The sequence below is a fragment of the Molothrus aeneus genome, chromosome 5 (genome assembly GCF_037042795.1).
Source record: "Molothrus aeneus isolate 106 chromosome 5, BPBGC_Maene_1.0, whole genome shotgun sequence".
Taxonomy (NCBI): Eukaryota; Metazoa; Chordata; class Aves; order Passeriformes; family Icteridae; genus Molothrus; species Molothrus aeneus.
In genome coordinates, this window is record NC_089650.1 from 11436599 (window position 1) to 11461321 (window position 24723).

Here is a 24723-nt window from a genome sequence, read left to right on the forward strand (position 1 = left end):
TATTTACACATGGTAAATTATGCTATATTCAGATCCACAGATAAAATTTTCATGTTAAACATCTGCACCTTAATTATAATATAAAAATCTCCACACGCTCCAATGGGCTCCATGGGAGTCTGTGATGCCTCCGAGGTGTTTTCAGCTTCTTTTGTTAAAAAGACACCTGGAGGATGGGGAGGATATAAAGAAAATAAAGCAAACAACACCAGCTTTAAACAGTTCAGGGAAACTCTCTGGTTTCCTTTTCAAAGGAAAAGGGATTTCAATGACAACGGGTTCAAAATATAAAAACAAAAGACACCCATGCTCTCTAGGGCTTGAGGCCCCAAACTTGTAAAAGAAAACTGCTAGGACACAGAAGAAAGGAAGGTAAGAATGAAATAAGTGAAGACCAACCTGAAATGTGCAATGATGAAAAATATTTAATTCCCTCTTTTTGAAAAAAGGTTCCCATAGCTACCTTACCAAAAGCTGGCTTATGAATGAGGAATTGTGTAGCCAGCAACTCCCTCTTAAGAGGATACTGCTCATTTCCCCCCTCCCTCCCACACACTACAAAGGCAGTCCAGTCATATGCTGCTATTGGACATAACTGCTTTTATAATTTATACCAAGGCAACCACTACAGTGAGAGAAACCCACACCTGAAGAGCCTGAGGCTCTTCACTCCTTTAGAACAGCCATCCCTGTGACAAGCTAGGGACATTTTCTTGTTGTTTTTATTTTTTTTTTAATTTATTCATTATTGAATAATTGCTGCAACCAAGAACAAAAGGCCCTCTTGGAGATGGATGAACAGTGCTTGAGTTCCCCATATGGATCACCCAGCTGCAAACAGGGTGGCTCCAAAGCATTGCCAAGACAATCACTACTCACAGTCCTTCATTAAGGATTGAGGAGTGCTTCAAATGGTGCCTTTGATAACACTTTAGTAAAGGAAAAACATCATGCCTGGCTAAGCCAGAAAGCTTGTGAAATGGCCACACAGACCAGACCTGTAAGGTGACTGTACCTCCACCATTCCCTGGTGACACCACTCATCTCACTGGGATGGGCTCGGCACTGCCAGGTGAAATACCTGGCCCAATCCTCAGCTGGGTAAAACATGGAGACAAATCCTGGCGGTGTGGACAGGGACTTAAATCTCATGTTGAACAGAATTGAAGTTCCTCTGCAGCTTTCCTTAGATCACACAGATTTATGAGCCCCATTAAGAAGGTGATGAACAATTGCTTTTTACTTCCTAGAGGCAAGCTCTTTTCTGGATACAAACCTAGTGACTTAAATCCAAGCATGCTGCTGTAGCTGGCACTGCTGATGTCACGCTTCACTTTCTGATGCTTCCTCCTACTATTCTGAAGAGGAAGGGCAGGGGAAATCCTGTTCACATGTATATTTCAGGATGATCTTTGCCTGCCTGAACTCACACACTGAACATCAAATTCTAACATTTTAATGCGGTGGCTCAGTCGTGTTTGTTGTAATTAAAGTTTAACAAGTTTTCAAAGCAAGATTTTAAGTCCTACATTAATATTTCACAACATGCTGCATTACCTTGTGCCATGACCTACCAAATACTTCGTACAACTTGCAAAAACCTTCTGTTCAGCCAGATACTGCAGTTCTCCAAGACTCAGCAAAGCAGTGCCCTGTCTCCTGCCCTAGGAGAATGCATTCCTTCACCCAGCCCCTTAGAGGCACTACTGGCCTTACATCACAACCAAAAGGTTTGTCCTTGTAAACTGAAGCCTTGGAAAGCAAACTACAGGATGACATTGAAAAGACACATCAACTTATGTTTTACACCCTAAGGATATTTAATCTTTTAATCAGTGATGACTGGGCCAGGAGCTGCCACTCAGAAATCATGCACAGCATCCAGACCCAGCCACGCCATGTGCTCATACAACTTCCACAGAGATTTCCCACACACCTCTTTTCTTCCACAAGAGACTTGCTATAAGCAACCATCACAGACAGTGGGACCTTAAACTTGACATAAATAGCCAAATTCCTTCATATCCCCTTTGTGAGGAGAGTTTTGGCAGGAGGACTTTGTGCCTCCTCGGTCCCACAGGTACTGCACACCAGTTATGATGAGGAGGCAGTGTTGTAGTATCACTACCCCTCTTGAGGGCCAGCTCAGGAATGCTGCCTAGAAAGCAGAAGGGAAGGGCAGGGAAGAGCACACAGCCTGGGAACAGGACTCTGGAGGGGGGCCCTGCCAAACCTTTGTCAGCCTGTGCTCGGAGGTGAAGATCTGCTGAACCCTCAGCCAACCACAACACAATCCCACAAATTAAAATGGGACCTAGAGGCTCTTTTAGCTCTTCCTAGAAGGATTCTGGGGACCCTATGGGGAATTTTCTATAGGCAAGCCTAAATTTGAAGTCTGTAAACAACCACATGAATACTTGATTAGCAGACATGCAAAAAACACTGATAAAAACTAATTTTTGCCATACCAAGCTGCTTCCTGTAAGACTGAGACTGTCTGATGAGAAAAGCTGCATAAGAAATGAACTGGATAAAATGAATGCATCAAAGATCAACATATTGATGGACTCATTTGGAAATCAATTAAATCCATACTGATGAGTCCACCACTTTGTTTCAGCTGGTTCTGTGGAGAAGGGCAGCTTTGATTAACGCAATGATTGCGCTCACCTTCAATCTGCTTAATATTTTATTTCTTCATATTCTTGCCTCTGTTTGAAGGACCATGGTTTGTTAGGCATGAGTAACCATGCACTGAGGGACTGCTGTACCACTTGAGACAGGTTTCCAAGAGGGCAGGGTACACCAACTCCCTTTTGGGGCAATCCACACACTGCCACTACAGTTTATTAGACTACTGGAGAGGTCTGGCATCTTCCTGAGCTGGAACAGTTTCCTAATATTGTGTAAAAGAGCAGTAAGCATATTTTTCAAAAATGCCAAACCTGCCTGCTATGGGAGTTTTCAGAAAGTTAATCTGGCAGCCTCAAGGAAGAAATCCAAGTAACATTCTCCTCTCTCTCAATTCCAAAAATATCATCAGCTCTGTTGTTTTCCTCCACCTCTAAACTGACTAAACCATTTCCTAAAATAAGGTTACAAGTTGCAATACAGAGGTCATACACTGATGGGGATAAACCTCCTCCATCAAACAAGCTGAACAAAGTTATACATTAATTATTTCACATGCTGGGGATGATCAGGAATAGAAGAACTCTGAGTCCACAGAGGACAGCAAAACAAAACCTGACTGATAACAGTAGAGACTGAAAAGCCATTGCCCATGTCTGCCATCACAGCACACTGAGCTCAGCAGAGGGATGCACATGCACACACACACACAAGCTCCCTACTATTTCAATATGGAAATCAACCTTTCCAAAGGGTTACCAAGAAGAAGTGCTCCCTGCAGAGGAGCTGTTTCATAACACTGTCCATGAATCACACTCCACAGCAACAGCATATACAAGCTACTAGACAAGATGGACAATGCACCTGACCAGGACAGGAATTCCCACCTAAGAGTCAACCACCAATAGGGGATGACAGACAGCATCCTGAACCATCTCTGGAATTAGGCTGACTCTTTAGGAATCTACACAGACATTGATATGCAGCACAGAACAGCATCTGTAGCTCAAGCTACTTAATAAACACATGGGATTGCTTGAGTTTTTAATTCTTAGTTTTTAATTCAGCCTTCCAACAGAATTTAACCCAGTGATACAACATATGGCCACAACTGTGATTAGTTGTCTAGCATTAAATTGCTATGTTTCAAAAAGGAAACTATTCTTCAGAGATGTAGCAAAGTAAAAGCGAAGGCAAAAAGAGTGGTAAGACCTTTCTCAGTTAAGTATTGTGAAGATGATTTTCACACAGAAGTTCTGTTCTGAAAGGTATCTACTGTCAGAGCAAGTCCTTGGAAGCCTCTTCTGCCACATCTCTCCTTGCAAAACAGGCTTAGAGACCCTGAGACAAACACCTCCCTTTTGTTAGGAGATTGGAGGATAGAAAAACTCCTTTTGAAAATTGTTTTTGAAGGAAAGAATTTCAGACACCAGTGAATGGACAAAGATTTTGAAAATTGTCAAAATCTGCTCCCCATGAGATTTTCAGCACGCTAGTTTGGCTAAGTCTTTTTGTGCAGTTAAGTGTCCCCAGATAGGACAGCCACAATCAAGTCATACATCTCCCTAGAATTTGTCATGCAGCTCTCCTGTTCCTGCAGGCAGTGCTTGCCAGTGCTGCAGTAACCATCAGCACTGCCAACTCAGTCCTCACTCACTGCTCCAGCAGCAGGACAGCTTGTGCAGCCTGGTCCAGAAGCCATCCATCAACTTGCAGAATTTTGTGGTATCTGCAATGCAATGACAAAGATGATGCAGCCCTGAAAACCACCACCTTGGCTGAAAAGACTCTACCTGCTTGGAAGCTTCAAAGAGAAAGGGAAAAAGCATTGCTGTCAGCCACAAGTTGCTTCTAATTTCACTGAATGTTCTACAGAACTTGGATGTAACTGAGCTCATGCTTCCACAGCTTTCTGAATAAGGTTGGGGAAATGACTCCACATCAGAGCCATATCACAAGAAAAATGTAAATGCTGTATCCATTTAAGAAATATTGTGATTTTGTCTGTCAGAGGTTTAACATTAGTCCATCTTGCAGTACAAATATACATATATATATGAGGTAATCCCTATGTGTCATCTATCTCAACAAATCCTCTTAGAAACATTTATCAAAAGCACTCCCCATTTATGCCTTTTTATTTCTTACCTCATAGATTTTGAGGTATGGATTTTATATTCAGAGCCTTAAGAAAATTAAGAACATTATCTTGACTTATTGTGAACATACATAGAAACAGACAGACACAAAAAGACTGATTTCTTGTTTCACATTTCCACAACTTTGTTAGTGGACCAGGGACAGAGTGAGGGAAAAAGATGCCAAAGTTTCTCAAATGTTAGCATAAGTGAAAAGTTTGAAGAGATTTAGAGAGATTGGTGGAACATTAGGACCTGTGGAATAATGAGGCTCTTAACAAGCATTAGAATTGGTTGTTATAAAAAAAAAAAAAAACAACATCCACAAAACTGTGCCACTGCATATTCTTCATGTGCAAGAGCCCTGGCACCAAATGAAGCAAGCTCCTTCCCTCAGATCACTGACTGGACACCTTGTGCAAAAGATTACTACAGTTCTCTGATCTGATGCAGACAAAATACACACAAGAAGCTATCAGGTTTCCAGGATTCTTCTTGAAGCTGTCCCTGTTGGCCATCAAGGTCATTGTCTCATTTAGGACAGCCAGAAACATCCAGTGAATTGCCATTAGTGAGTGGAAAAGGGTCTTGGAGAGCTTTGAGCCTGCAGAAATTTCCTTTTCTAACAAACCAGGTTACCTGGGGCTCTTCTGTGATGGGAAGGAGTAACTTGGTCTGCACATGTATCTGTACACACACACAGAAAGAACGGCCACCAGCATCCTCAGCTTTCCAGGCACTGTGCAGCTTTGCTTTGACTTTCAGCACCCCTAACTCATCACTTCTGTTCGATAATCTTTCTTGCCTTATAACCTAAAAAAAAGCTATCAGGTCTCTTACTGGTTTTGCTTATGTCTTAAGCTAAAGACTTCTTGATCTCTACAAATTTCTGCAACTTAGCTTTTCCAAACAGTAGTCTGTATTCCAGCTTTAGTGTGCATTTTATCCTCAAGCTTTGTATCTGGGCTATTTTAGTGCAGTGCATTAAATAAAAGTGAAACTTACCTTAAGTTAGAAAAATACTTCTGCTCATTGCCTTCTATTCTTCACACACACCCAACACTATTCAAGTCACTTGAAAGTCATTTCCTCTGTGTCCAACAGAAGCACACACCATCACCCTTAATCCAGGGCATGAATCTCACACACCCACAGGGGCACACCCACAGATAAACTACATCACTCTGCCTCTTGCTGCATTAAATTCCTCCTTTTTGTCAGGACATCTTACTAATCAGCATTTCTGATAGCACAAACAGAAAGCTCTCATTCCAGGACTGGGAAAACAAACCCAGCAGAGAGTCTGTTTTCTCAAGGAAGTGACACAGTCTTCTGTCTTGCTCAGCTGGTAGAAACTGGGCTTGCTCTTCAGATGCATCTCAAATGTATTCAGATATTATATTCAAATATACCTGAAAAACTGAGGTCTCTGCCTTTTTTACCTTAAGAACTTTGAAGAATTGGTATTTACCCTGAACCAGAGCAACATGCATTTGACAAGGCTATTAAAACAATCTTCCTGCTCAGGCTTGAGCCTGTGCCCTCCAATTTCCTTCTCCACCTCAATTTATCTTCCTCCAATTGAAATCGCTGTTACAGCAGATGAGGTTTATCAAGTTTATCAAACCAAAACAGCAGCTCCTACATCCAAATGAAGCCAAATGGAAGGCATTCATTTGCACACCACTCCCCTCCTTCCCAATTCAAGTAATAACTAATTTGGTAGGATGTGAGCTCCCCATTATCTCACTAGGCAGGCTGGGACTGCTCATCACTGAACTGGTTCAGAACCATCCAGTTGTGTGTGCAAATGACTGCAGCTTCCACAGCCAATGCTTTCATTGCCTGTACAAATAACACATTTTTTCCAGTAGACTGCAGGAATGACAGACCATAAAGCTCCTCAGGACCTACAGTCAATGCCACATCAGGACTTTAAATTTAGGATTTAGGCTCCTCCACTATAACCTTTATGCTTCCAGACAAAAGTAACACTCCTTTGCAGTGGTATGTAAAAACTCCTGCTTTCCTCCTGCAGCTCTCACCTGATGCGAGCTTTCCTCCTCCACAGAGGCTTGGTCAGATCAGATACATTCTCCAGGGCACAGCTTGTCTTGCACAGGCGCTGAGTGCACACACAGACCTCCGCAGGGAAGAGAATCCCTGAGGAACACAACTCATTTTTGTGTGTTGGGCACATGCCAAATGTCCCAAATTGACTCAGGAGGAGGAAATGACCATCACCACCAGGTCAAGAAGGCATTTCAGTGCTGACTTTCCAGTTCACACAGCATTTGATCAGCGTTTTTCATCACTTCTCTGCAGCTCTGCATGCTGCTGACTAGCAAAGGCAGGGGTTGAAACTGCTATGCCAGGGCTTGTTCCAGCTTGGCAAATTCAATTAAGTACAGCAGAAAAAGTTCTTCTCTGATAGAGCCAAAGATTCTTTGGCTAAGCTGACTAAATCAGCTGCTGTATCTACAAATGACAATACCATCATTTTTGTCCTCACTTTTCAGAAGTTTATTCCCTGCAACTCCCCCCTTTTAATCTTTTTTTTAAGGTGTAGAAAGTACAAAGACTAAACAAAAAAGATACTGAGGGTCCTACACCTACCACTTCAATAAATTTGACAGCTCCAAAGCTGCAGTATATACACATTGCCAAAAACCTGGAGTCCACAAATGGACTATCAAGAACATGTTGGCTTCTCAAACTCAATACTCATTTTAGATATAATCATAACACAGCTACCTAGAAGTACTTAGGGGAAATTTCACTTAAACAAAACCCTTTCAATTTTTATCTGATCCTCTTAAGCTAATGACTGCACTTCTGTGAAGCTTCTGTCTTACCCTGTATTTTAGTGAAAGAGTCAAGAAAGTCTCAGCTTTGGAAACATAAAATTAACTGCATGAAAATCATGGGCTTCCTCAAGCATATTTCCAAGGGTCCCATATAGGTGTTGGGACTTCACACCATGGGACTGCTGCACCTAAAAGGAGACAGAAGATTTTCTGCTGCTTGAAAGGAGTTTAGAGGTAGCTGGATGGGCTCGCTCCCGGGACATACATTTGATAATTGAACCATCATTACATCTCCAAAGAAAATCATCAGCAATCCAAAGCTGTCTAGGTTACATATCCAGACATGACAAGCCCTTCCTTGGCAAGCTATTTAAATTCCACAAAACAGCCAGGTAGATGACCTAGGAGCCTGAATCAGTAGAAGCAGCCTGTATTCAGACTGCCTACTATGGATCAGCTCTCATTTTCATATAAGACCTGGGTGCCACCTCATTTAAATTAATCCTATTGACCAAGAATGCCATTTTTCTGAGCCTCAGGTTTTTGTCAGTAGCATTTTCCACCCTTCAGAGGAAAATTTGGCAGAGGGACAGGCTATCAGCTCCTGCAGCAGAAAGCTCAGTACAGAACCAGGCCACCACATCAAAGACAGTAATTTCCTTTAATTCCCTCAAAAAAAAAAAAAAAAATCCTATTTTCAGTGCTGCCTGCACAGCACTGGCTCAGGCAGAGTGCTGTGAGGAGAGCCAGGGCAGGGAAGCAGAGCTGGTCGTGCTGTTTGCCAGCTGATGACTGTGTTTCCTTCTGCCAGCAGGGCAGGAAAGCCAGCAAGCCCCTTCTCCAACACCAGCCCCCAGCACTGAGCCACTTGCCAGGGCTGGGAGCAAGTCTGGAGAACAGGTTAATTCCAGGAACAGCCAGAAACACAGCACTTCAGCAGCAGGAGCACGAGTCCCCGTGCAGCCTGCCAGCTCTCTGCCAGTGGCTGGCAAACACTGGTGTGCAGGAGGGTGACAAGATGCCCGGGGTGTCTGCAGAGGCATGCCTTGGGTGCTGTGTTTGGGGGCAAAGGGAAGGTGCCAGTTTCCTTTGGCTGCCACCACAGTCTTGCTATGACATTCAGCAGCAGCATATTAACTCACTTGTCACAACACAGCACTTTCAGCCCCATTTCTAGTGATGCTCCTGTGTACCTGCACAGTTACTGCAGCCACATCAGTCACTCCCCTTAATAAAAAATAAAATGCACTGTAAGAGTGTTAGGAAGGACTGCACCAGGAGAGGAATGGGTTAAACAAATGGGCAGGAGCAGAACCCAGGATCTCTTTATAGTGCTGGAGGTCCTGTTCATCTCCAGCACTATAAAGATAAGAAAACTGCAGAGGCTCCACTAGTTACATTTGCTAAGTCCTGCAGCAGGATGTCTTCCTGCCCTCCAGACCCGGATTGTGCAGCTCTGTGCTTCCTCCAGTAGTTATACATGGAAACAATCCATTAACAGGTTAAGGCACAGCACATAAATAGACTGTATTTGTCAGCATGTCTGAGCCCTACAGGTCGGCTGGTCACTTTATTTAAGAGACTCTGCAGCAGATTCACTGCAGGAAAGCAGGGATTTCCACTCTGGATTATAGGGGCAGAATATGTTCCACTGTTTTTCTGCTGTTTTTAAGGGAGCATAAGACAAAATTTTATCACAAAAGAAAAATCAAATGAAAACTGAACACTATTTCTTCTCCAATCTGTGCCTTATATGCTGATGCAGCAGAATAAAGGCAAACAACCTGAATGTACACAGATGTTGTGTTTCAGAGTTTGGGTGGGGGCTGAAGAAAAGAATAGAACCCACTCTAGGGATTAGTGCATGCATTCTAAAATACAAATATTTTAGAAGACACCAACACATCACTAATGTTATTTGGATGTTCAGCTTGCCTGAGGGAGGGCAAAAGGGAGTCCTGCTATTAATAAACCATGTTTAGATTTGAAATTTAAAGCTCAAAGATAAGGGCACAGCAGTTTTGAAGAATAAGACCCCAACTTTTTCAGCATGCAAGCTGCATCACTTCTCCACCAAAACTTGCTTTTAGAAACAGATGGCAGCCTGCAAGACCTACAAATCCTTTGTCTGGAGTGGCAAACTAGGCCCTATTGCCCATCAAAGTCAACCATCACATTGTGAAGCACTGACCCTAACAAATCCATTATGTTTCTTTCTACCACAACGCTAAACCAAACAAAATGAGTCAGACTTACTAAGAAAGGGTGAGGGATTTTAAATCCCTTTCCCCACCATCCGGGCAAAAATAAAGACAAAGGGGAGAGTCTGCATTGACCCTCCACTGATGAACCCTGCCATGAGAGCTGCCCCCTTGGGCCAGGCTGCCCGAAGGAGAATGGATTTGGGGTTGGAGCATTTATAGGGCACAGTGCAATGGTTTTGGGATCAGCACGCTCTGTCAGTCAAACTACCCACACAGGCAAAAGTGAATATCCCAAGCAGGAAAGAAAGGCCCCCATGCTGGCTGAATAATTAGGTCTGATGTGCTTTGTAGTTTCTCAGCCCTCCCTTTCCAGCTCTGCTGAAGTGCTGAGCAGATAGAGATGGGGAAAGCTCTTCACAGGTACTGCAGGGAAGAGAATATAATGTTTTTTCTTGTCTGCCAACTGAATCCAGGCAATGTGAAGACTCAGGAGCTCATATCAAAGAACTGCTTATCTTCAGTCAAGGGAGAAAACAACAGAGAAGCCTACTGAGGTGGTGATGGACAAGGCGATGATGAGGAAAGGATCAAAAAGCCTTTTTCCTGCTATGGCTATTTGGTGCATCCTGACACACAAAAGCAAACACCCATCAATGGTACTCCCAGCAGACACCTCCCAGCAAGGAATACTTTTATCAAAGAAAAGATCTCTCTCAATAGCAGTGGGTCCAGTTTATGAACAATTCAAATCACTTTCATCTCACATATCAAAAAACAAGAGACAACAAGAAAGTCAGCATCATCAGAGCAACAGTTTGGTTGGATTCTTCACACCCTGATAAAAATTGCTCCCCATCCCCCTCCTTTACTGGTTTGCTTCAGCATAAAACAATCTCTCAAGGACATGGCAACAAGACACTGAAATTCAAAGCATTGAGATCAAACACATGAAGCTGACGCTCATTAAGGGTAAATTATGTCACCTATCCAAAGGCTCAAGCTTATTATTTAAGACAATACAACAGTCATTAATCACAGCCATTGTGTACTGCTCAAAAGGCTCTGGAAAGCTAAAGAATACAAGGGAGATTTATTATGCTACAGCGCCAGATTTAATTACATGGTTTTCTCCTCAGCATCTTGCCACTTGTAGTTCACCACCTGTTTGCACCAGAGGACCTGAAATAAAGACGCGCTGCCCTTGGGGCCAGGCACGCAAGAGACGCTTGTGCTGCACTCTTCTGTGGCTGCTGTAGCAGAACAGACATTTTGGGGGATGCTGGCAGCCAAATGGCTTGTGCTGAGTTACTGTTTTCCTTTGGAAGTTTTAAATTTCCAGTTCCTTTTCATACATGTGCATATGCAGAAAAAGCACACCCTTGAGCCCACGAGCAAGGAGAAACAGGTTGCTGTCTTCCTCCTAAAGCTGCAGCACAAAGATCCGTGCCCTCACCACCACAACAATGTATTTAAGCAGTATGTCTGTCTGCTGGCAGCCCTCTGAGTTTGCATTTTCTTCTATAAATATTTAATGTAGAAGAACTGTTCATGTTACCCACTCTGACCGAAGTGTTTTGACAGCCATGCTCACCACATGACAATGATGCTCTATTTAACACTGCAGCTGCAGACAGGAGGATTTGGTTTCAGTTTTATACAATATTGTGAAACTGATGACCTCCTACAAATAAACCACTTAATACATTTTTAAGGAGCAGAATTTAAACGCATTAGCAAGACAATTATTAGTAAGCCACAACAAGAAAGAAAAACAGAAATTTAATTCCTGAATGCAAAAGCCTGCTTAAATTTAACTGCAATTCCTTTCTTATTAAACCTATTCAGATGGTGAAAATGAAAGACAATCTAGTCTGCAAAAGCTAAGTAGCCTCCTGAAATTCTCTCTTATAGCCAGAATAATTCCCAAACTTTCCAGACTATATATTGTCATCAGCCCTCAGAGGCCCCTACACACTTTTACCAGCCAGTTAATTGAATACACACAGAAGATGATGATGGCTCAGTGGATCACTTGGCTGGCCCCAAGGGAGGTTTGGTCCCAGCCTCTCTCTAACATACAAAGACTCAGCATGGTCTAGCAGCAACTAACCAAGAGCCAGTGTTTCACACCTGAAGACAGCAACATTTTTTTCAAGTAAAGAAAAGTCAGGGAGATAAAAACGCCTAAGTAACGCAGCCAGTCAAACCCACACAAACAGCTCTGCTACTGTTAATTATGCAGAAAGGCACTTTAACATGGAATCACTTAAGCGCAGTTTGAGAAAAAATATGTAATATAAGAGCGAGAAACTGAGTCAGCAATGTTTATCCTTCCCCACATCCCCGGGCCCCCGGGGGTCGTCTCAGTTACCCAGGGGCTCATTAATGCTTTCATCTGTTACAAGCTTGCTGGAAGCATGGAGCAATGCCACTTTGGGGTGAGCAGATTAATCAGGCACAGATTGCCAACCTTCCACTGCAAGGCAATGCCATCTCCTTCTGGGCTATTTCAGCAGGCAGATTCAGCTGGATACTGTCATTTACTTCCAAGACAACTCATAAATGCCAAGTGATTAGCCATCCCTTGCAGCATCTTTTACTGGAGTTACTCAAAATTTAATGCACTAAATACAGTTTTATGACTCCTAATGCATCATTAGCACTTTAATATCTCAGACTAGAGATTTTCATTCTGAACAATATCATCAGAAAGGTCAGAATAGCATTTTAGAACAAAAAAGCATGAGGATGAGCTGGTTTGTTCTTGAATGTAGAAAGGGGGAAGATAAGAAAAGAAAAAGATAGTAAAGAGCTCTCTTCCCCAGCATATTCTGCTTCTGTATATCCCATTCACTATATTTTGAAGAAATACAGAGGTGTTTTTCCATAGACACATCTCTGGATACAATAGTACCAACATAGTCAAGCTCCTACATCCTTTCATTGAGGTTGAGGAAGGACTTGGACCCTGCAAACAACCATCTGAGAACTGCTATTTATTGCCAAACATAGCTTTGTTCCCACTGCCCGTTATCACACTGTAGGAGCTGACACTGAGCAAGAAAGACTAAGGACAATGGCTTTAGCACAGCTGTAGGCTTTCACAGGTAGGAGTGAATAGCACCAGGAATTATGCAACAGGATGGCAGGACAGAAGTCATGGTGCTCTCATCTGCAGCTCCTTTTGCTCACACAGGCCTGCTAGCTCCAATAGTCCTTCCTTCCTTCCTCCTCAGTACCAGGAGTTACCTTTGCTCCCCACCCCACCAGATGGGCAGGAGGAAGCACATACTCTGCTTGGATCCCACTCTGGGGCTGCCAATTACTGCCAGGATTCCCTCATGGATGGGCCCCCCTAGCTTTAGAAGGTGCTGCTGCTTTTCCTGCAGCCTTTGTACTATTGTGCTGCAGCCTATGTCACAGCTGAGACAGCCAAGACACACAGAGTATCACCAAACAATTTCAGAAGGCTTTAAGCACTTACCCAAACAGAGTAACACCATTGTGCATCAGGTACCTGCCCAGACAGAGTAACACCACACCAGAAGGTTTTAAGCACTTGCCCATACAGAGTAACGCCACAGAGTCACTTCAGAAGGCTGCAAGCATCCACTCTCATTGTTCTTTAGCCCAACCTTTTCTAGCCATCATCCTACATGCTTTACACCTGTGTGCCCTCTGTTCCCTCTGGTGATTGGGCAGTGCCCCTGGGCACTCCATGGCTCATTACCCTCAATGCTGTTCACCTGTTCTGCACAGCTGTAGCACACTGGGGATGAGGCTCAGCCACAGCCCCACTACCAATCACCACAATCCTTGTACCTACACTATTGGAAGGTTAATTAGGATCTCTGCTCTAGCTGCAGGGACTTCACCAAAAAAAATCCTCTTTCTTTTTCGTTCCATCTCTGACAAAATTAAATTGACATGTGTGCTCAGAAGTTGGTAGATAAGACTGGGGGGAGGATAAGATTGGTTGGAGGAAGGGTTGGTATTTTGACTTTTTTTTAATAAAAAGGAAACAAGCCTGGTGTGATCATGTTATCAATCACTCAAGCTGAGTTTTGAGTGTGATAACACTGCACTATTAACAACACAGATGGTCTCCTGCTTAGTTAGCATCAGCTTCCCTTTTGAGTTATTCAGTGCATCACAAGCAATACTGGGACACGGTCAGAAGTCATTGTCACAAAGTGCTGACAAAATATGAACCAATAACTGAAACCCAATACCCACTTTGAATTGCAGATAGCTTTTAGATCATTATCACCATCATATATGATCTGTATCTTGGACACACCACAGCAATGACTGCTCTGAGGGATGTGCCCTCAGCTCTGGGGCAGACCTGAATCTGTGCCTTTTCTCCCTGGTTCCTGGACAAATGGCTCTGCAGCACTAGCTAGCAGGGACCTGAAGGCGAGGAGCATGAATACATCCAGGCCCCCAGACAAATGTCATTCTTATTCCCACTGAAAGCACAAGAGCTGAACTAATCGGGGCCCCAAGCTCCTGGGTCACAGCCAGGGCACCCATGCCAGGGACCTCGGCCCTTTCTCACCTGCTGACAGGGACAAAGCAGGGCTGAGGGGCCTGAGCTCATTAAGGCACAGCTTTCATGGGAAGTTCAGCCCACATGAGGCTGAAGGGATTTTTTTGTTTGTTTGTTTTGTTTTATTTTGGTTGTTGTTTTTTTTTTTTTAGCAGTGTGTTACGCTGAGCAAATTTGAACAGGGCTCTTTCTTTCCCCACTCAACTCATCACCCTGTGGGCAGCTCCAAGTAGAGAGAAACAAAGATAGGGGCATAGAAATGACAGTAAGTTATTACCCAGAACTGCTATTGTGAAAGTTAACATCTCCCACCACCGTTCCCCTTTGGCTAAGCACAATAGCAGACCACGGTTACAGCTGCCTCACCCCATGCAGATGTTCATATTCATACAGGAAAAAAATGATTACTTAATAGCATTCCCTACACCAGGATTCTTTAATTCTTAGTCATTCCCAAATTTCAGACACAAACACTAGACAACACATCCCTGCTTGAATTAAGAGAGTCAAACAACATCTGCTATCATATTCACTAAAGCCAGAAAGAGTCAATGTATTTGCAAATATGTTGTAAGAAAAACCTATCTTGAACAGCATCATCTTGGGAAAAGGCTAAACACCTAATCCATCCATGCTGAATAGCTGCTATCCTGATTTCCAGAGATAAGTGTTCTCCCTTAATAGATTCATAGCAATAGTAGTTAAAGACAAAGGCTGACAACCCCGAAAGGGGTGCATTAAAGACACTGTAATATAATTCTTCCTGGCCTTGATATTTCTGCAGTGCTTAGAAGGCATCACTACAGCAAAATACACCCTTTACACACAGCTTTACACACACCTACCATCAGTCATTTTTATAAAGCACCTGGCAGTTTTCAAGCAATGTGAGTCATGACCAACATTTAATCTTCAGATCCTCACAAAATTTTAGGGGGTTGGGTATTTTTAGTGTTTCTGTTAGTTTTGTTTGGATTCTTTGGTTTTGGGATTTTTTTTTAAACAAAAAGTGGGAATTCTTCCTCAAATACTTGATGCTGTGTATTTTCATACAGCCATACTGGAAGAATAAAAGTGAGAAAGCACAAAATCTACATTACAAAAAAGTCCCACTCTAGAAACAGTGCAGCAGCCCTTTATCTCTTCCACACCAGCCAGCATCACAGCTTAAAGAAAGAGAGCTGGTGTTTTGTTTTTAAGCATAAAATTGTTCTTAATTTTAAATTCATGTCAGAATATTGCACAGCATAAAACAAACAAGAACACCAAGTGGGAATGCTGATAGAAAAATAGTATTGTGTGAATAACTAACTCATCAGCAAATCCTCCCCTCCCTCAACAATGAAAAGCCAAATATTTATTCAATTGCATATTGCATTCTTTGCTCAAATACTTCATAATTTGAATTTAAAACAACGAATCTCAATTCTCTTTCCTGGGCATCTCAGGGGAGACCAGAGGGCCCAGCAGAAGGTATTTACACCATCTGACTGGATTAATCTCTGCAGCAATCTGGAGAAAAAACTGAGAGCACAAGGGGGGCTTTAAGAGCCCTCCACAGGAGAGGGGGGGTCTTAAATGATTTAGAGCCTCCAGGCAGGTTCCAGGTCAGTGAGAACACAGACTGCAGAACTGTCAGACACCTGAAGTCAGTGTAAGCAATACCTATTTGGACCATGACAGCAGCATCCTCTTCCAGAAGGCTCCAGCTGATTCCAGATGCTGGTCAGTCCAAAGCAGGCTGCTTGGCCCATCTAATCAATATTTCATTGAGGAATTACCAGATAAGTGAGTTCTGGGTTTCATCATTTCATTACTAAGAGCTCAGCCCTCTTGTGTTCCAGTCACAAGGGACTCAAAGCACCTCTGACACCTGGACAGCCTCAAAAAAAAAAAAGGTGGTATTTGATTTTCCCTTGTAACTGCAGCTCCTGCTCCCACAGGTGACATGGCATCGCGTGCCACCGCATGCCAACCCGCTTGTACGTGCAAACAGCTCTGCATGGGAATGAGCAGGGCTTTATAGAGATGCTGAGGGGAAAATGCAAATTTATACAAATAATTTCAGTCATCCGTGAAAAGCAGCAGCCACTACACACCCATGGCGGTTGAGCTTGGCTCTTTTTTTTTTGTTGTTTTTTTTTGTTTAATCCTGTCATTGTTTACACAGAATGGTGTTTCAGATTAAGCCCCCTTACCCTTCCACATGTTAGTCTTTAACATGACAAGAGAATACCAAGAAGGGGGTGGACAGAGGATACTTCTGGCTTTCATGCTGTGCAACCTATCACTCACACAGATTCAAAGCATGATTTGACTCCATATCAAGCTTGATATAAAGCTTACTCAGTTTTCTTTTAAGTGCTACTAGATCCCAGAATTATTATTGCAATTTGATGGTTAAAATGACTGTAAAGCAAACTCAAATTCATGCTCCAGGGTGAGGGGGGTGCTTACTCTACAAGACTGACATATTTAAACATTGCCTCTGAACACAAACCAAGAACTGCTGACGTATTTGTAAGAAATTGTGAAGGCTGTTCTCCAGTGAGAGAACAAGATTTCTTTACAGATCCACCAAAAACAGACCCCTCTATCCAATATTATATTCCAGTAAGAGTTAATTTTTGTACTATCACTTGAAGCAGGTCACTGAGATCTGGCAAAGTACTTCAAACCCTAGAAGTACTCTTCCTATTCCTCTTTCCCATGGAATATTCTTCCCATTTCACTCTTCAAGCATCTGCTTGGATGTTATTTTTCATGGCTTGGGTAGGCATGGAGGTAGAAGCAAAACCTCAGACCTCAAAGGAGAATGGCTTCATGTTTTCAGCCAGGCATCTCCACCAAGCCTAGGACACCCTAATGAGAGAATCTTCAGCTGATCAGACCGATGATTAAAAATGATCTTTGACTCCAAGCAACAAGCACAAATGGAGTTGTTTATATTTTCATACTGGTAAAATAACAGAAATTTCTTCCAGCCATGCCTATATCTGACACCTCAGCAGTCTATCACACATTAGTCATTCCCCCAGAATGTTTCTTTTACTATGATGACCCATCACCATCTCTTCCCTAATTACTTTTGGAATTATCTATATGGCTAATGTGATCAAAAAAACACAGTGAAGGCTTACTGTTTTCCTAATCCAATTTGGTTTTCCTCAATGCAATTTTTCCTATTGTATATATTTTTGCTATTCACTGGTTAAGAGGTAGATAATGAAAAAACAAAACGGGAGAAAAACAAAAATTGTAGGCTATTTACAGTCATGAGCTATACAAAGACTCATATATTCCACACAGTTCCTCTCCATGCACTCCAGAGGCAGCTCAAGAAGAAACTCTTTCCACATATGTAAGTGGTCCTACATGATCTCAAACAGCATCAGCCAAAGATCACAGCTTTAACTGCATCAAAGTGCACGCACTATTTGTTTTTTTCCCCTTCATTCACATTTCTCCTTGACTCCAGCCCTCATTGCAACAGACCAGAAGTGCAGCAGGAGCAGTGTGCCAGCCACATACCCAGTGCCAGCCCACGCAGAGGCTCTGTGGGCTGTACACTTGCCAGCATGTTTTAGGGACGAGCTGGCATTAAGGACAACTTGATTAGTCCATGACAAGCAGGTGAAAGAAGGCAGGCAAGAGAGCCACGACACCCTTGCCCTGCTGGCTTTTGTGCAGCTCAGCCTCTCCTGAAGCAGCTGCTTTTGGAGTTATTCCTGCATGGAGCTCTGCATTGGCACAGGCGAGCTGTGGGAAGGGTGTCAGGGCACTGGCACAGCTCCTGCAGCACTGGGAAAAGGCTCTGGCGAGGACAGGGGAAAACAGCTGAGCACAGAAATCAATATTACAGTCACGCACCGCCCTGAGCAATTCTGACATACTTATGGTTGCTGCTCTTCCGTTTGCAGGGCGGTGGGCATCACCTTCCCCCGGATGCCACCATCCTCCAGCACCTGAGGACCAGGACAGAGGTGGACACCAACACAGGAGACTCTCCCCTGGCAGCAAGACCTTGATCTCAGGCTCACACCACCACCACGTCCATACCCTCCCCACTGACACACGGCCATGCCGAGCTCGATCCAGCGTTGCCGCACTCCCTGGGACGTGCCGCATTTGTGCCACGTTTGTCTCCCGGGGCTCTGTGCCCCAAGCACAGGCTGTGTGCCACCTTTGTCTGCCAGGGCTCTGTGCTCCAGGCACAGGCTGTGGGCCTGGGACCCCGTCTCTCCACAGCCACTGCAGCACTAAGCTGCCAGGATGGGGCCAGCAGTGACTTCAGGCTGCTGCGCAGGAACAAGATTAGGGCTGGATTTAGGTCGTTCTTATAAAGGACAGCAGCTCAGCCATTCTGCCTGGCACTGCTTTGATTACTGCTGCAATTACAGTGTGTGAAGGAAAAGGGCTGCTGCCTCCTGCAATATTCACAGGGCAGTTCTGGGATCCTCACTGAAAAAGCCCCCTCACATACACTATCACACCTTCTGCTTCTCTGCTACTGCAGCAGCCACTGGCAGCCAAGCAGCCTCCGAGCGTGCAAGAGGCTTTAGTCTGTCTAAGTGGAAATCAAAACAGCAGCTTATCTGGCAAGCAAAGTACAAGAAATTCTCTTTGGTTTAGCATTAGTGAGTCAGTGCTATTGATAGGAATAATGATGTTTTTCCAACCCAATCAGTACCTTATTTTCAAAGGAATACAGTAGAAAAAACTTAGATGAAGGCAAATGTATAACAGAATAATCACATCAGGGCTGGGTGAACATTTAAATCCTGCATTTCTCTGGCATATATGCAGATAGAGAATGAAAGTGCTGTTGCTGAGACACAGCAACACATCACAGCCATCAGCAATTCCACAAATTGGTGTGTTATCCAAGCCAGCAAGAGAGAGTTACTCCTTATTAAATGGAGATCATACTTATCAATAATATTGACAGTTCTTTATAAAAAGCACTGACTCCTTTGGCTGCAGAAATCCTCCTACAGGAACTAAACCTTTAATGCATAATTCAGATTTTTTTTTTAAATAAAATTAAAACCTTTGTGGTATTACAGTGGAATTCTGGTTTCCTCCAATAGCAAAAAAAGAAGAATGAACCATTACAGCAATTATCCATGTCACTACCTTTGAGGATGTAGAAGAGAGCAGAAACATTATTTCTGTTTCAGCATCCAATTTTGGTTTTCCAAAAGCAGGTATTATCTCCATGCTCCTTTAACTAGAAAAGCAACACTTTATATATGCAGAATAAGATTTGGTTTCACATGAACAAAATATTAACCCAGCTTAGATTTTTATCAAACAGGTTTCCTAAATGAACACACAGTATTTCCCTATTATTACGACAGTTCACAAAAAATGACAGTTACTTCAATAAGCTGGCTAGTCCATCCAATCCCTAATCCATGAGACTTGGTTTTTTCCAGCTATAATGTCAGAAGATTTAGTGCTGCATTTGAGCATCACTTCTTAAAGGGGGCTGGAGAAACTCTTGAATTCCATTCCTCCTACAAGCCCTGCAAAGATGAGAAATCCCAAGCAATCGACCTCAACTGCTTCTGAGGAGCAAGTTAAGCTTTGTTAACTTGAACAGCATAAACCATCTCTGCCTCTACTTGCACCATTCTCATCCACATCCAGGTTACTTAATCTGGACAATCCCTCCAAAAATGCTTTGTGCAAGTCTGGACCACACTTAAACGTGAAAAGCAGAACTTCTGTGGCCTGCTTTCCATTTGCGTCAGTTGCGTAAGTCGCGAACAGGAATCGCAACTGATCAGATATTCCTCGGTGGAGGGAAACTTAGTCTATTTCCAGCAAACTAGGAAAAATTCCAACTGCCTATTTTCAGAAAAGCCATGCACACAAGAAGTTGTATGACTGTAGTAATGCCACCAAGTTTTCTGGCAGCACACAGCCCTGGCACGGAAGAAGCGCGAAGGGGAACGGCGCAGGCAGTGGGGAGGCTCTGCGAGGCGTCAGCACACAGGTGCCAAGCACACACAAGGACAAAAAAGTCTTTTAGCTTTCTAAAAATAAGAGCCTACTAGATAAGAAGCACAGTTAGCCAGACTGCAGCATGCCCTGTTTGGATTTTAACATTTCATTGAAGGGAAATTAATTACCAATATGTGGATATTTTGTAGGGAAACAGCATAAGGTAGAAGAAATGTGCATTTTCCCCAAGACATTCAGCATTTTCAGTCAGCATGACCAGTATCCACTCTCTGCTTTGCTGGCCATTAAAATAAAGAATTAGATCTTAACAGTAGGGTAATGAAGCTCCCTACAGCTTTCAAGCATACACTGAATAGGACAGTAAGACATTGAATCTTTACACAATGGCCAAAAACTAGACAGCATAATGTAACATTTACAGTTCATGTGTGGAGAAAAACCCCATAAAAATCTTATAAATCCTTTCACACAGCAAGCAGGCAGCCATAACTCCATCAATATTCCCACTCTAAGACAGAGAAGGCACCATCCAACACAGTCCTTCAAGTCCCAGTTCCCACACTGGCTTACTGCACCTTCTCTTCCTCCAAACTGCACCCTCAGTGGAGTCCTTCCACTTCAGAACATCCCTAATTCTCTCCCTACTTGCCTTCAGAGCACTAAATTACTTCCCCAATTAAGTATATTTCATGTTCTTTTTAATTGAGTCATGTGTACTCTGGATTTTTCTAAATTGTAGTTTGTGACACTCAAACAAGATACTACAATATTTAACATGTTCCCCAAGCAAATGGTAAAAGCTGCTACAGGCAGAAAACCTTGTGCCCTGCACATATAGCTCACTATATATGAACATGAAATTCACATGGTATGAAAAAACATATGATAGAAACAATTTAATGAACAATTAGGTCTTTTTGTTAAATGCAATGTTAAATATTTACTATAACAAATTCATTTGAGCACATGCAATTCCAAGGCTGATAGTCTCAAAATGGCTTTACCTGAAAGAAGCAGGCATGAAGAGGAAAGGGAACTGAAATTTATTTTCCATCAGCCCTACACATGACAGAAAAGCTCCCTTTACCCTATTTTAGGAGTTCAATAGGGCACTGAAACCAATACTGAAATTTTCATGCTTTTCAAGATATTTCACATCAAATACCCTGCTTTTCTTTTATGACCCCTCCAACTATTAAACACCAAGAAATCCTTAGATAGTTTCCTTTCCTCCTTCAGTCCCTGGAAAGAGCCTGGAAAAGAGTCCCTGGGGAAAAAAAAAGGGGTTTTTTTCCCTCCATCCTTGAGTGAGAGCTTTGTGATAAGGGCCACAAGTGTTTTGACAACATCATAATCTACACACAATTTTGCTGTGTGCCTGGATACACTAACAAGTTGAGTAATAGGTAAACAGCTTTTAGCTGTTCAAAATTAGTTCACTTAAAAACCCCAAATCAGCCATCTGAAGAGCCAGCTGTGAAGCAACTCACAGAAAAAAAAAAATCTGTACCAGAAAACAGCATACATGCAAAAGACAAAAAAATAATCTAAGCAAAATGAACTGTTTGCTTGGTGGAAAATTCTCATCTACCAAGCTTATTTTAAGCCCTGAGCATCCATTCAGTGGAACAAGAACTATAAACCAAAATATTCTCCCCGAAAAGCATGTCAAAATGTTATACAACCATAAATGTTGATTTTATTTCATTTTCTGAACAAACCTATCAACACTACAAGAATCAGAAAAGCAGTTCTTTGCCCTGCTTTCATGAGTAACACCGAAACATTTCACTTCTTGCCTGATACAGTAGATGAGGATTTTTGGGTGCTTTCTGCTGTTTTTAATTGAAGAGATTTTGGGCTTAAGGCAAGGAAAGCCTCCACAGTGGGGAGAGTCCCAGGCTGCTCCCAGCCAAGGCAGGGCCCAGGTCAGGGAGCTCCAGGTGACGCCAGAGCTGACTCACAGGCAGCTCCTCAGCACACCATGTACCACAGTGAGCTGCCTGAATATCACCACAGGGGTCACCTCAAATCCTCAGAGACTTCCTAACTTCTGCTTCTCTCTTCACAGGAGAGGCCCTGGGGCCTCCAAAGCAGCAGCAGAGCTCCTCTTGTCCCTTCTCCTGCTCTTTGCTCAGCCCCAAGCAGCTCCATCAGTCAGAGCTGGGGTGAGCAGGGCCCTTTGTGAAAACTGGCTGCCAAGGGATTCATGGGTTTGGGGATCAGCAGGTTCTTGATTACTTTTTTTTTTTGCTAAACTGGGGATGATCTGTGCAGCAGCTTAAGTCACAGCAACTTTTCATTGATGCCTTGTGACTTACCTCAACAGGCTCTTAAAGCACAAGGACAGCAAGATGCAGCTACCACAGCTACATAACACTGAAAGAACACGGTCATTTACTTCCACAAGGAATTTTAAGAATGTTTTTAGAAAGAATAGCCATTTGTGGGTTTCCTGTGATAGAACAGACTTTCTACTCCCTCAAGCATCTTTCTCCCCACCCATTACAGCAGAGAATTCTATTGCAGTACCTTGGTTTTTGAAACCTGTAGCACAGATTTCTAGATTGTCTCTCACTATCACCTGCCTATAGCAGCATTAGTACTCCCCAAGCTTTAGTAGAAATGTTTTCTCAGCTACATCTCAAACCAGAGTTAATTTTTCCACGGCTGTATTGTATTTGTGGCTCACAGCACTCCCTGTTCCTCCCCAGCATTTCCCACTGCTGAGCTCCCAGCTGATAGCAGAAAGCTCATGTCACGAGTCCCTAAAAATATAACATTGCTCAGTGGCAATGTTAAGTCCCATCATATTTCTGTTACTCCACTTCTTCCCCTATCACATCCCAACCCTCCTAAGGTATTAAGAATACCTCCAGAACTGGCATTACCAAAAGTGTTTGTATGTCCAAACCATATTGCTAGACCTTGCCTAGTTGAAACCAGTTACAAAGACATTGCTTCAAAAATTACTACTTTTGTTAATTTCTCTTTGAAATTATTCACAGCTGCACTGTATTTCCTAAATGGGTATATCCTGAAAAAATTACTTTCTTTCACTGAAAAATGAAGAGGGAGATTACTTTAGCTTTGAAATCTGCTTAGTGTTGCTGGAGCAGTTCAGCCAAACCTACTGAATGACCACAGAAGAAGAGCCCTGTAGTCAAGGCACATTTGCACAGACCCACCACACTCAGGCTGTCCTTGAGCAGTGCTCCCCAAGAACACAGCTGTGCACCTTCCTGGGAAATGGTACAAAAATGAGCAAAAGACAACTTGGAAAGTCCGGGTACATCAGGGAAGGCACAGCCTACCAGCCAACACAGCTTTAAAAATAGTTTCTTTTCAGATAGATGACTCAAAGTTTAGGTAGCTGAAACCCCAATAGATCATACCATGCAAATCAAACCCTGCGCACCATCAGCTGGGAGGTGGCTCCTGGGAGTCAGGAGTTTTCTACTAAAAGCAGCAAAACTGAAAACACACAGCTGTGGTCACAAGTACATGTGAAAAAACAAAGAGATGAAAGTACATTTAGCTAATGCTTCAACTTGGAGTCCCCAGGGCTGCCTCCATACAGTAGCATGTGCTCACTGCCAAGGGGAGAGACTTAGTTACCCTGCCTTAAGATAAGGCTCCCTGGAAAGTTCTTCCTTGGAAAAATACGTGCATCCACCCCTTTCACTGGTGACAAAAACATGAACTTCAACCAGTGTACATTGACCAGTGATACAGACCGTCGTGGCTTTCCCTTACACAACCAGAAGGCAAGGTACTTCCTGATGCAATAGCTGCATTAGGATCCCATCCTCGGGATCCCACTGCCAGGCAGAGGGGCTCACAGCTGCCTTCAACTCTAGCCAACACAGCTCCTTTGCCTGCAGTGTGAACGCACGGGAATGGGCAAACATTGGCACTTAAACACTTCCAAACTTGTAACTCCATGAGGAAACACTTAGCTTCCATGCAATTAAGCTCTGTTATTAAGCCTGATGTTGATCAAACTTTATATGTAAAAACCTGACTTAGTTTCTCTTGCATAAACTAAAGTGACATTGAGGAAGAACTGCTGCCTTATGCCAACATAATCAGCTCATAGCCAGTCATGAACCCACCAAAAATAAACATTTTAGAAAATGTGTTTGAGCCTACAGCAGTAGTTTTGCTCCTTTTTTTCCGTAACGTTTTTGGGGTAGAGGGGCAAAGAAGAATGCGGGAAGATTATTTCAGAATAGACATAAGGTGCGAATAAACATAAGAAAGATGCGATTCCATTAATATATTCAGTTGTTCCCAGATCCCTCCCCCTCCTTTCCAGTGCAGAGACTGATGAAAACGCATCTGCCCCGGCAGAAAGCTCGGTGATTCGGCTCCCTCCAATTCAGTAACCCTGGCTTCCCTTCTCCTGCCGGTGGCACCCG

General features: G+C 43.1%; 1 protein-coding gene across 1 annotated transcript in view; it reads right to left on the reverse strand.

Annotated features, from left to right (window-relative positions):
• The window catches only part of DENND5B (DENN domain containing 5B), a 105818-nt gene that overhangs the window by 80675 nt on the left and 420 nt on the right, over nucleotides 1-24723 (reverse strand). The gene's annotated exons all lie outside the window — the stretch shown is intronic.